Genomic DNA, 14,088 nt, shown 5'->3' with positions numbered 1-14,088 from the left:
TGTGTGATTGAGTCTTTTAAAATTTAGTGACATGTTTTGTGAAATAACTTGTAGTCTGTTATGGAGAATATTCCATGTGCACTTGAGAAGAAAATGAGTATTCTACTAATGTTGGGTAGAGTTTTCTGTTTTGTTTCAGTTGGTTTATGGTGTGTCCTGTTTTGTGTTTGAGTCTAACACATCTTACACTGTTTGTAGTGTTGCTTAAGTCTTCTATACTATTAATAATCTTTTGTGTAAATGTTCTATATAATTTAAAGGGGCATATTTAAGTCTGTAATTATTAATGTAAAACTATTTCTCCCTTCAATTCTGTCAAAGTCTGCTTTCTGTATTTTGTGATTATCTTGGTTTGTATATGTTTATATTTGTTACAGCTTCTTTAAGAATTAACATTTTTTGGTATTTAATGATCCTTTATCTCTTATCACAATTTTTTGTATTAGAAACTGTTTTGTATAATATTAGTATAACTCTCCTAGCTTACTTTTGGTTACTATTAAATTGAGTATCCGTTCTCTTACTTTCAACCTATTTGTGTCTTTGGATCTAAAGGAAGTCTCTTATAGATAGCCCACAGAAAAATCATGTTTTTGCCTCTTTTGCTAACCTTTACTTTTTAATTGGAGAATTTAATTAGTTTTATTACTCATTCTCTTTTTTTTTTTGTTCTTTATTTTCTATATGTTTAATGCCTTTTTGAAAAAAAATATATTTTTAGTTGTGGATGGACACAATACTTTTATTTTTATATGGTTCTGAGGATCTAACCCAGTGCCTCATGCATACTAGGTAAGCTCTCTACCACTGAGCCACAACCCTAGCCCCATGCTTTATAACTTTTTTTAATAGGGTAAAGTAATAAAATTTTATTTTTCAATTACTGCACACTTTTAATCTAGCCATTATAAATGAATTGTTAAAATATATAGTAATGTTTTGAACAACCAACAATAAAAAAATTTAAAAAAAATAAAAAAATAAAACAGTTTAAAATAAAATCAGTACCTTTAGTACATCCAATAAATATCTGTTAATGAAACAAACCATTCACCAGATTTAACAGAATTGATGATTTAGAAGTAAATTGAGGCCTAATCTTTCCATGCAAGAAATTTAGAGAAAATTTAAAATTGAAATAATATTTTCTATAACCTACAATGTAATCATTGCTCCCCTGTGCTCTGGGCCTCATAGTATTTCATTAGTCCTACCACAGTTGAGACAATGGTTAAAAAAAAATACAGTGGAAAATACAGAATGATTCCATAAGATGAGAGAAAGAATTTATTTTCAAATGTTTTGTTTTTTAATATGCCCATTTTACTAAAACCAATAAATGGTAAATTGTGTTTGAAAAAAAAATATATATAGTTAGGAAACATGCCTTTCTATTGTTGCTTTGTCTTTATTTTTTTTTAATTTAAATTTGTTTTACTTAGTTATACATGACAGTAGAATGCATTTAAGTACTTTGATATACATAGATGGGATATAATTTTTCATTTTTCTGTGTGTACATATTGTAGAATCATATTGGTCATGTAGTCACATATATATATATAAAGCAATAATGTCTGTTTCATTCTACTATCTTTCATATCCCCACATCCCTTCCCCTCCCCTTCTTTCATTTTCCTCTACCTAATCTAAGGTAATGCTATTCTTCTCTAGTGTCACCCCCCCACCCCTCACCCCCACCTTATTGTGAATTAGCATCTGCACATTCGGCCTTTGGATTTTTGGGATTGGATTATTTTGCTTAGCATAATATTCTCCAATGCCATAACTTCATTCTTCTTAAAAGCTGAGTAATATTCCATTGAATATATATATATATATACACATACATACATACACATACATACATACACATACATACATACACACACACCACATTTTTCTTTATCCATACATCTATTGAAGGACACCTAGGTTGTTTCCATAGTTTAGCTATTGTGAATTGAGCTGCTATAAACATTGATGTGGCTGTGTTACTGTAGTATGCTGATTTTAAGTCCTTTGGGTATAACCTGAGGAATGGGATAGCTGGGTCAAATGGTAGTTCCATCCCAAGTTTTCCGAAGAATCTCCATACCACTTTCCATAGTGGTTGTACCAATTTGCAGTCCCACCAGCAATATATGAGTATACCTTTTTTTCCACATCGTGTCCCACATTTATTGTTGCCTGTGTTCTTGAGGATTGCCATTCTGACAGGAGTGAGATGAATCTTAGTGTACTTTTGATTTGCATTTCTCTAATTGCTAGAGATGTTGAACACTTTTTCATATGTTTATTGATTGATTGTATTTCTTCTTCTGTGAAGTGTCTATTCAGTTCCTTGGCCCATTTATTGATTGGGTCATTTTTTTTTTTTTTTTTTGGGTGTTAGTTTTTTGAGTTCTTTATATATCCTAGAGATTAATGCTTTATCAGAGGTAAAGATTTTCTCCCAATCTGAGTCTCTCTCGTCACGTTATTGTTTCCTTTGCTGAGGAGAAGCCTTTTAATTTGAATCTATCCCATTTATTGATTCTTGATTTTACTTCTTGCACTGTAGGAGTCTTATTAATAAGGAAGTCAGATCCTAGGCTGACATGGTGAAGATTTGGGCCTAGTTTTTCTTCTATTAGGCGCAGAGTCTCTGTTCTAGGGCCTAAGTCTTTGATACACTTTGAGTTGTATTTTATTCAGGGTGAGAGACAAGAGGTTTAATTTCATTTTGCTACATACGGATTTCCAGTTTTGCCAGCACCATTTGTTGAATAGGCTATCTTTTTTTTCCAGTGAATGTTTCTGGCACGTTTGTCTAGTATGACATAATCGTATTCACGTGAGTTTGCCTCTGTGTCCTTTATTCTGTACCATTGGTTTACAAGTCTATTTTGGTGCCAATACCATGCCTTTTTTGTTACTATAGCTTGTAGTATAGTTTAAGGGCTGTTATTGTGATGCCTCCTGCTTCACTTTTCTTGCTAAGGATTGCTTTGGCTATTCTGGGTCTCTTATTTTTCCAGATTAATTTTATGTTTGCCTTTTCTATTTCTATAAAGAATGTCATTGGGATTTTAATAGGAATCTGTATAACACTATTGGTAGTATGGCCATTTTGACAGTATTCATTCTGCCTATCCAGGAGCATGGGATATCTTTCATCTTTCCATCCTCTGAGGTTTTCTTCAATTTCTTTCTTTAGTGATGTGTAGTTTTCATTGTAGAGGTCTGTCACCTCTTTTGTTTGATTCCCAAATATTTCATTTTTTTGAGGCTACTGTGAATGGGGTAGTTTTCCTAATTTTTCTTTCGGTGGATTCATCACTGATGTATAGGAATGCATTTGATTTATGGGTGTTGATTTTATATCATGCTACTTTGCTGAATTCATTTATTAGGTCTAGAAGTTTTCTGGTGGAATTTTTTTGGATCTTCTAGATATATAATCATGTCATTGGCAAATAGTGATAGTTTGAGTTCTTCTTTACCTATTTATTTATATCCCTTTAATATCTTTCTTCTGTCTAATTGCTCTGTTTAGAGCTTCAAGGATCATGTTGAATAGAATTGGTGAAAGAGGACATCCTTGTCTTGTTCCAGTTTTTAGGGGGAATGCCTTCAACTTTTCTCCATTTAAAATGATACTGGCATTGGGTTTAGCATATATGGCTTTTGCAATGTTGAGGTATATTCCTACTATCTCTAGTTTTTCTAGTGTTTTGAACATGAAGGTGGGCTATGTTTTGTCAAATGCTTTTTTCTGCATATTTTGAGATAATTATATGATTCTTGTTTTTAAGTCTATTAATTATGATGAATTAAGTTTAATGATTTTCGTATGTTGAACCAACCCTGCATCCCTGGGATGAACTCCACTTAATCATGGTGCACTTTCTTTTTAATATGTTTTTGTATGTGATTTGCCAAAATTTTACTGAGAATTTTTGCATCTATGTTCATCAGGGATATTGGTCTGAATTTTTTTTTACCTTGATGTGTCTTTGTCTGGTTTTGGTATCAGGGTGATATTAGCCTCATAGAATGAGTTTGGAAGGGTTCCCTCCTTTTCTATTTCATGGAATACTTTGAGGAGTTAATTCTTCTTTGAAAGTCTTATAGAATTAGGCTGAGACTCCATCTGGTCCTGGGCTTTTCTTGGTTGGTAGGTTTTTGACAGCATTTTCTATTTCATTACTTGAAATTGATCTGTTCAAATTGTTTGTGACCTCCTCATTCAGTTTGGGTCACTCATATGTCTCTAGAAATTTGTTGATGCCTTCGATACTTTCTATTTTATTGGAGTATAAATTTTCAAAATAGTTTCTAATTATCTTCTGTATTTCAGACATGTCTGTTGTGATATTTCCTTCTTCATCTTGTATTTTAATAATTTGAGTTTTTTTTTTTTTGTTAGCATGGCCAGGGCTATTTTATTTATTTTTTCAAAGAACCAGCTTTTTGTTCTGTCAATTTTTTCAATTGTTTCTTTTGTTTCAATTAAATCGAATTCAGCTCTAATTTTAATTATTTCCTGTCTTCTGCTGCTTTTGGTGTTGATTTGTTCTTTTTCTAGGGCTTTGAGATATAATTAGGTCATTTATTTGTTGACTTTTTAATTCTTTTTTTTAAAAAACCTTTATTTTATTCACTTATTTATATGCGGTACTAAGAATTGAACCCAGTGCTTCACACACGCTAGGCATGCGCTCTACCCCAGCCCGGACTTTTTATTCTTTTAATGAATGTGCTCAATGCAGTAAACTTTCCTCTTAGTACTGCCTTCATGGTGTTCCAGAGATTTGATACGTTGTATCAGTATTCTCATTTACCTTAAGAATTTTTTTTTATTTCATTCTTGATTTCTTCTACTATCCATTCATCATTTAATAGTATATTACTAGTCTGCATGTGTTGTATTTTTAATTTTATTGTTGAGTCCTAATTTCATTCCATTGCAGTTGGATAGAACACAGGGTGTTATCTCTGTTTTTTGTTTTGTTTTGTTTTTTTGTATTTACTAAGAGTTGCTTTGTGGCATAAGATATGGTCTATTTTAGAGAGAGAGCCATGTACTGCTGAGAAGAAAGTCTATTTGCTTGTTGATAGATGAAATATTCTATATATGTCTGTTAAGTCTAAATTATTGATTGTATTATTTAGTTCTATAGTTTCCTTATTTAGTTTTTGTCTGGAAGATCTGTCCAGTAGTGAGAGAGGTGTGTTAATGTCACCCAGTATTATTGTATTGTGGTCTATGTGACTCTTAAAATTGAGAAGGGTTTGTTTGATGTACACAGATGTTCCATTGTTTGGAGCATAAATATTTATAAATGTTATGTGCTGCTTATGTATAGTTGCCTTAAGAAGTATGAAACACACTTCTTTGTCTCCTCTGATTAACTTTGGTTTGAAGTCTACTTTATCTGAGATGAGGATGGAAACCCCTGCTTGTTTACGCAGTCCAAATGAGTGATAAGTGTTTTTCCCATCCTTTCACCTTCAACCTGTGGATGTCTTTGCCCATGAGGTGAGTCTCTTGGGGACAGAATATTGTTGGATTTTGCTTTTTAATCCAATCTACCTATCTATGTCTTTTGATTGATGAGTTTTTAGGCCATTAATATTCAAGGTTAGTATTGAGATATGATTTGTATTCCCTCTCATTTTGGTTTATTTCTGGTTTTTGGTTTGTCTTAGTTTTCCCTTTGTTCGAATGTTCCTATAGTGTAGATCTTTCCTTTGCTGCTTTTCACTTTTTTGTTTTTCACTCTATCATCATGGAATATTTTTTGAGAATGTGCTTTCCAGTTGTGAATTCTTTTAATTTTGGTTTATCATGGAATGTTTTAATTTCATCTTCAAATCTGAAACTTAATTGCTGGATATAAAATTCTTGGTTGGCATCTGTTTTCTTTCAGGCTTGAAATATGTTATTCCAGGACCTCCTAGCTTTGAAGGTCTGGGTTGAGAAATCATTTGAGTTCCGAATTGGTTTTCCTCTGTATGTAATTTATTTTTTTTCCTCAGCCTGTAAGATTTTATCTTTATTCTCTGTGTTGGTCATTCTCATTATAATGTGTCTTAGAGTGGGTCTACTATAATTTTGTACATTTGGGGTCCTATAAGCCTCTTGTATTTGATTTTCCATTCCATTCTTTAGGTGTGGGGAATTTTCTGCTATTATATCATTGAAAAGATTGTGCATTCCTTTGTTTTATATCTCTGCTCCTTCATCTATTCTGATAACTCCTAAATTTGGTCTTTTCATGTTATCCCATAATTCTTGGATGTTCTGTTCATGGTTTCTTACCATCTTCTCTGCATGGTCACCTCTACTTTCAAGGTTATATATTTTGTCTTCATTATCTGAGGTTCTTGTCTTCCAAATGGTCTAGTCTGTTGGTGATGCTTTGTGTGGAATTTATAATTTGGTTTACTGATTCCTTTATTTTGAAGGTTTCTGCTTTTTTTTTCTTTTCATAATCTCTGACTTTATTGAAGTGATCTTTTATGTATTGTTTCTTTGATTTCATTCCTTATACTGCCCTTTACTTCACAGATCAATTTAACCATGTACAACCTGAACTTCTTGGACATTTCTTCTGCTGTATTATCAGTGGTTTCTGTTGCTGAAGCATCTTAGATTGTTTGGGGTGCTTTCTTCCCTTAATTTCATGTTGTTAGTGTGTTTTCCCATCTAGAAGTATGGATCTAAGGCAGCACAAATTCCATCCTGTAGAACTATAGTGTCCCTGAAGGTTTCCAGAACCTCACCTTTAATTGTGAGACCAATATCAACAGCACCCACTGTGCACAATATATCTCCTTAAACCTAATAGCTCACACTAAGGTGTCTATTGTTTTTCTGCATTAAACCAAAATGATGAGTTCAATAGCTATCTATAGTATAAACAGAAAATTTGTTAAAACGGTTTACAATTTCAAATAGACAAGAGAACAGAGGTAGCATAGTATGTGATGTTCTTGAGGGAAAAAGAGAGAAGCTAGAATTAAAAATTCACAGGAAAAGTGGAAGAGGAGTCAACAGAGATTGGCTGTTGGTTGGAGAAAAGTTGGAAAGAAAATCCAAGAAAACATAAAAGAGAGGAAGAGTACGAACAAAGAGAAAAAATTAAAGACATAAGACTAAAACAAAAATGCAAAACACTATTCATATATCATTGTCCTGCACACACTGATGCATAAAGAGCACCCTGTTGCAAATGTGGCAGAGATATTAGCGAATCAAAAAATAAAATAAATTAAATCTCGCTGGAAAGTCGAACTGTCTCTGTGAGTGTTCAGAAGTTTCTTAGCCCTGTCTCTGACATCTCTCGGGATCTCCAGACCCAGATCAGCCCTCGAAAACCCAGTCACTATCCCAACCGATCTGGGCTTCAGATACCTCAGGCTCTGCTATGCTGTAGTCCCAAGATCTCAATGCTGCTCCTACTTGCAGAGAAACCACCAGTATACACTCCAGCAAAGGAGCAACCCCGACACGCAGCAGGAAGACCCCAGGTGCCTCCAAACCCACAGGCACCCCTACACTGGACCTTCAGGTTCCGACAGGAGCCCCCAGAGGCTGTTGTGGTTGTGGTGGTAAACCTGCTGGCACCAAGCCCCAGGCTCTGGTTCGTATCCAAAAATTGTTGCAGCTACATGCAACCAAACCTGGAATCTCCCCTACAACAGTCCTTTAGAAGGTGGTAGCAGCAGTAGTAGCAGTGGTTGTTGGCAGCAGGCAGCTAGTCAGCAGCAGTGGTGGCTGCACCTGCAGCTATGGGATCAGCAGTGGTGTCCGCCTCACTTGTGTCCTGGGCATCGGTGTCTTCTGTGGCAGCAGCAGGTGGTTGCAGCTGCAGGGGCAGCAGCACTTAGAAGGAAGACCTCCAGGTGACCACGGGATGGCAGCAGTGACATCAGAGGCAGCAGTGAAGGTGGTAGAGGTGCAGGTGGCAGCTGATTGGACAGGAGAACTCTGTTCATCAGTGGCAGTGGCCAGGGAAGTAGTTCAGAGGTAGCTGAGGCTGTGCCCAGAAAAGAGAATCTGGACATGGCAGCTGCCTCTGTGGCAGCCACATCTGCAGTTTTATACCTTTTTCAAAAATAATTTTTCCTCTATTTCTGCCCTTTTTCTGTTATTTGAATTTTTGTGTTGTGGCTTTTTGATTCCCTTCTCATTCATTTTTACATTTTTAGATAGTTTATTGATGATTATCATCTTCATTACAATTAGCCCCTTAAATTTATAATAATTTAGTTTGAATTAATGCCACCTTAGTTTCAAAAGCATACAAACTGTTCATATAGAGTCTCCCATGTTGTTATCATCACTAATCATGTCAGTCCATTGTGTGTGTCTGATAAAGATCTATAATTATTATTTTGTGCATTCATCTTTGAAATATTTAAGAAGCAAAAAGAGGATTTGTAAATTAGAAATATAATTATAATGGCCTTTATATTTACGTATGTAGTTATTTTGCCAGCTTTTTTTTTTTTTTTAACTTCTTCATATGGCTCAGTACAGTCACTAGTGCCCCTTTCAGGCTCTCGTTTTTATTTCTCTGAGAAAATTTCATTTCTTCTTCAGTTTTGGAGAACAGTTTTGCTGGATAAGGAATCAAGTGCAGTTAAAGTGATTGCCTATGGGGAAGGAGTGGAATAGGACCCATGAGGGCCTGTTGCCATGAACTGAGGAGCAAACTTAAGTTGATTCTCTGCATTTGAGTGAAGAAAGCTTTTGGTCATTAATTAAATATCAGGTTTTAAAAATTTGCTTAAAAATTAAAGGATTAAAACCACAATGAGGTACCACTTCGTATCTGATAGGATGACTAGAATCAACAAGTCAGATAATAATAATGTTGCAGAGGGTATGGAAAAATTGGAACTTCCATATACTTCTGGTAAGAGTATAAAATGGTATAGCCACTAGGGAAAAATCTGGCAGTTCCTCGGATATTTAAAATAGAGGTATTATAGGAACAAGAGGTTTAGTCCCCGGAGACCTGAAGACATATATCCATACAAAAACTTATACATGAATGTTGATAGAAACATTTATGATATATAAAAGGTAGAAATGTCAATCAGTTGATGATTGGCAAACAAAATTTGGATAATCTATATAATGGGTGACTAGGCACAAAAAGGAAGATGTATAGATGTATAGCTACATCCTCCAGCCTGGTTAAACTTGGAAACATTATGCTAAATGGAAGAAGCCAAATACAGAAGACCAAGGGAAATTTATTAGTGACAAAATATTAGTGGTTTTTTAGAACTAGTGATATAAGAAGGATGGGGGTACAGTAGGGTGGTGATTACAAAAGGGTCCAAATTTAATTATTTTTTTTAAGGTGGTAAAAATAACAGTGCTCATGGTTGCACATTATCTGTGAATACACTGAAAGTCATTGAATTGTACACTTTAAATGGGTAAATTATATAGGTATATAGATTATATCTTAATAAATCTTAAAAAATAAATATGAACACCAGTAGTGATTTTGTGAGTCAGTACTGAAACCCCTGGATGTGTGTACTACAGAGAATTTTGACCTAGAAAAGTCAAAAACAGTAAACAAATATCCAACACTGATATCATCTTTGGAAATGTTGATTTGCAGTTGAGTTAACCAATACAATTTTTTTAGTAGTTGAAATTTTTTTTTTTTTTAAATATGAGATGACTGCCTCTTATCTGGGCATAAGTTGGTGTTGGGCTAAAAAGGACTTTTTACTTCCATTTTGAATTTCCTAAGGATTCCCAAGACTTATTGCCCAGTAAAGCATATTGGAATATTCAGGAAGAGATTCCAGGTCTGATTTTTCCTCACTCCAAAGAATGTATATGTATTCTTATTCACAAATAAATATCGGGTGACACTGTTTTTATCTATTATCTTTAAATAATTTATCCCTAGTTTCTTGATATTTTCACTCCTCAATGATATTGAAATCCCATTGAATTATTATTTTCTACTTTTGAAAATGTTAAATATGTTTGAAGAATTCTACACTGATATTTTATAAATGTGTTTCTTATTAGAAGATTGTATCTCTGTTAAAAATATTAAAACTAAGAATACAGACAGACTTCATTTTGTTTTGTTTTATTGTGCTTTATAGATATTGTGTATTGTATTTTAAAAATATTTCAAATTTGTTCATTGTTGTGACATGTATCTTGGTGGTTTATGACCAGTGGTCTTCCATGTAATTGTTTTTAGTGCCAGGAACTGCAAGAAGGTGAACTTAATTGATAAATGTTGCATGTATTCAGACTGCTCCATTGACCAGTCTTGCCCCCACCTCCTACTCGGGCCTGTTTCCTAATATACACCAACACACCCAGTATTGGAATTAGGCCAATTAATTATCCTGTGGTGGCCTTTAAGTATTAAGTAAAAGGAGTTGTCTCTGGTCTCTCCCTTCAAATCAAAAAGTGAGGGATGATTAAACTAGGAAGGCATTTATTTTAAACTTAATGGAAAAACTCATATGCCAAATGCTAGGCCTGTTGCTCCTGTTAGTCAAGTTGTTAACACAAAGGAAAAGTTCTTGAAATAAATTAAAAGTGCTAACTCCAGTGAACACACCAAAGAACAAAATAGTGAAACAGCCTAATTGCTGATATGGACAAAATGGTTTGGATATAAGTTAAATCATCCACACTGTTCCAAAGGTTAACCAGAGCAAGGTCCTAAGTCTCTTCATTACTGTGAAGGCTTAGAGAAAAGTTTAGCAGAGGTTAGTTCATGAAGTTTAAGAGGTCATCTAAGTAACCTAAAAGTGCAATTACTAATGTAGAAGCTATAACAAGTTATCCAGAAGATCTAGTTAAGATATTTGATGAAAGTGTCCACATTAAATAATATATTTTCATTGTAGACGAAATAGCCTTCTGTTAGAAGATGCCATCTAGGACTTTAAAGATTGCCTGGCTTTATGGGATAGGCTGACCCTCCTGTTAGAGGCTCATGAAGCTGGTAAAGTTGAAGCCAGTCCTTATTTACCATTCTGAAAATCATGGGGCCTTTAAGAATTATGCTAAATCTCTTCTGCCTGTTTTGTAAATGAAACAGTAAAGCTTGGATGACAGCATATCTAATTACAGCATGGTTTACTGGATACTTTAAACCCATTATTAAGAACTTCTGCTCAGAAAAAAATGATTCCTTTCAATATTATTGATTATTGACAATGCACTTGGTTACCCACGAGCTCTGATTGCAATATTCATCAAGATTAAAGTTATTTTCTTCCCTGCTGACAATATCCATTCTGCAGTCCATGAAACAAGAAGTAATTTAGACTTTCATTTTTTATTATTTAAGAATACTTTTTATAAGGCTATTTCTGACAGGGATAGCGATTCCTCTAATAGATCTGGGCAAAATATCAATTGTAAACCTTCTGGAAAGGATTCACCATTTTAAATGCCATTAGAAATAGCTGAGACTCATGGGAGGAAGTAAAAATATTGACATTAATAGGAGTTTGGAAGAAGTTGATGGCAAATCTTATGGGGTTCAAGACTTGAAGGGTTCAAGACGTCAGTGGAGGTATGAACTGTAGAACTTGTGGGAAGAGGAGAATTGAAAGTGTACCTCTTCAAGGTGTGACTGGATTACTGCAATCACATGATGAAACTTTAAATAGAGAAGGAATTGCTTCTTAGGGATGAACAAAAGAAAGTGGTTGCTTGAGATGAAATCCACTGGTGAAGATGCTTCAACATTGTTGAGATCACGACAAAGAATTTAGAATGTTATCTAACTTTAATTGGTAAAGGAGTGGCAGAGTTTTGAAGAGGATTGACTTCAATTTTGAAAGTTCTCCTGGGGAAAATGCTATTAAATACCATCACATGCTACAGAGAAATCTTTTGTAAAGGAAAGATGATTCAGCAAACATCATTCTTGTCTTACTTTAAGAAATTGCCGCAGCTAACCTAGCCTTCATCACTAGCCATCCTGATAATTCAGCAGCCATCAACATAGAGGCAAGATCTCTCTACCAGCCTTTGACTCATGGAAGGCTCAGATGATCATTAGCAATTTTTTTATCATTACATAGATGTAAACATAGTTATGTAAACATAACTTTTATGTGTTTTGTACTTGTGATTTGCTTTATTGTAATATCTTGTATGTACAGTGTTCACATATTCTGGCACCTTTGAGAAAAGTATCAGAAGAGTTCGTTTTCTAAACAATCTAAATCTCCTCTGGTAATCTGTGTTAGAAATGTAGCTTTGCTAAACTGATAGGTCAGAGTGGAATCTCCTTTTAATGTAATATTGCTTTGGTTGTATGTTTTAAAATTAGTTAATAACATTAAGTGTTTTTATTCTTTTTCTTATATTTGGCTATCTGTTTTTCTATTAGGAATCTTTCATATTTATATAAAAGAATTTTAACCCTTTTATAATATATGTGTGTGTTCTCAGAGTTTGTCATCTGTCTTTAAATTTTACATTTTTGTGTTGAATTATAAAAATAGAGAATTCTAATGGGAGCCTGTCGAGGTGTTTTGTTTTGTTTGTAATAGGGTTTTAACCTAGGGATGCTTTACCACTGAGCTTCATCCCTCCCTCCCTCCCCCCCCCCTCTTTATTTATTTATTTAAAATTTTGAGAGAAGGTCTTGCTAAGTTGCTTAGAATCTCACTCAGTTGCTTAGGGTGTCCTCAAAATTTGTAATCCTCCCGAGTCACTGGGATTACAGGTGTGTGCCCCTGCACCAGGCTGTTTTTCATTTTCTTAAAAACAAGTTTCTTTCTGGCTGTTGTCATGTCTTGAAAATTTTTCCTCATTAAGATTGGAAATAGCTGTAAATTTTATTTTAGTGCCTAAGTTTAACTGTTTTGTTTTATTTTTTTAATGTGGTACCAGGGGTTAAGCACAGGGGTGCTCTGCCACTGAGGTAGATTTCCCTGCCCTTTTGATTCTTTTTTTTGGAGACAAAATCTTGCTAAGTTACTTAGGCTGGCCTTGAATTTGTGACCCTCCTGCCTGGCCTCAGCCTACTTAGTAGGGATTACAGGCATGAGACACTGCACCTAGGTCTAAGATTAAGTCTTCTTGTTCTTTGTCCCAGTGTTGGGAATTGAACCCAGTGTCTCAAACATGCTGAACCAACTCTCTTATCACTGAACGATAACTCCAGCCCAATATTTTTTTTTAATATTTTGTCTTAAAATTCTGTTGTCAATTCTAGTGATTGTCAAAGGAAAGGAAAGGAGTACACATTTTCTCCCTACAGTTAACCAGTTTAAATATTTTTTAAAAATTCTGGTTTTTTTTCAAATTCCATTATTTAGAATCAATACTCATACTGTTCTTTTGGATTTAGGACTATTTCTGGACTTCACTTTTAATTTTCTATATTTTTCAGATGAATATTTATAAAAACAGATGTAATTTTATTGGTATTTTATTAAGCTTTGTAAATTAACTTGATGGTTGCTTTTTTATAATATTGAGTCCTCCCAATGGAAAACTCATTTATTGCTGCTGATGCTGGATGGAATATTTTTTTCTCTTGATTGAATAGATGGGAGTTTTATGTACTGTGATTGTAATAAGGTGAATAAATGTATTCACAACTAAAACCAAAGTAAATAGCTTTTCATAAATATTTATGCAGCATAGTATTCATGTTCAAATTAAAATATATAGGTCTCCAAATTAGTTGTTGCTGATAGGCAGAGTGTAATACAGTCAGCTGTTAATGCTTTTCTGGGCATTTCTATTTAGCAACAGTTATTATCAGCCTTAGCTAAGGATCCATTGTTGATTCTGTGCCAGTGATACCCTCACTTTCTTTTCTTCTCCATCCCTGGCATTACTGTGTAAATGATGGCACCTAATTTCAAGGAAATGTAAAGATGCTCCCTTTACAGAAATTACTAAAAGTGGTTTTTGCTTTTCAAATAACAAGGTAATGTATTGACTCTACTGCAGTGCTTTGATTTAGCTAATAATGAATAATAGAGATTTTCAAATATAATACATAATTGATAAATTTAGATTTATTATGAAGAATGGGTAAAATAATTGTAATGAATTTAGGCTAACGT

The 14,088-nt window shown here is 34.1% G+C and overlaps 1 protein-coding gene across 2 annotated transcripts in view; it reads left to right on the top strand.

Moving 5' to 3' along the window:
* Map2k4 (mitogen-activated protein kinase kinase 4) overlaps positions 1–14,088 on the top strand; it is a 124,611-nt gene that overhangs the window by 94,026 nt on the left and 16,497 nt on the right. The gene's annotated exons all lie outside the window — the stretch shown is intronic.

This window comes from Marmota monax, unplaced genomic scaffold (genome assembly GCF_021218885.2).
Source record: "Marmota monax isolate L192 unplaced genomic scaffold, Marmota_monax_Labrador192_F-V1.1 WCK01_AAM20220418_F8-fsc00274, whole genome shotgun sequence".
Classification (NCBI taxonomy): domain Eukaryota; kingdom Metazoa; phylum Chordata; class Mammalia; order Rodentia; family Sciuridae; genus Marmota; species Marmota monax.
This window is presented reverse-complemented; position numbering and strand designations above follow the sequence as displayed.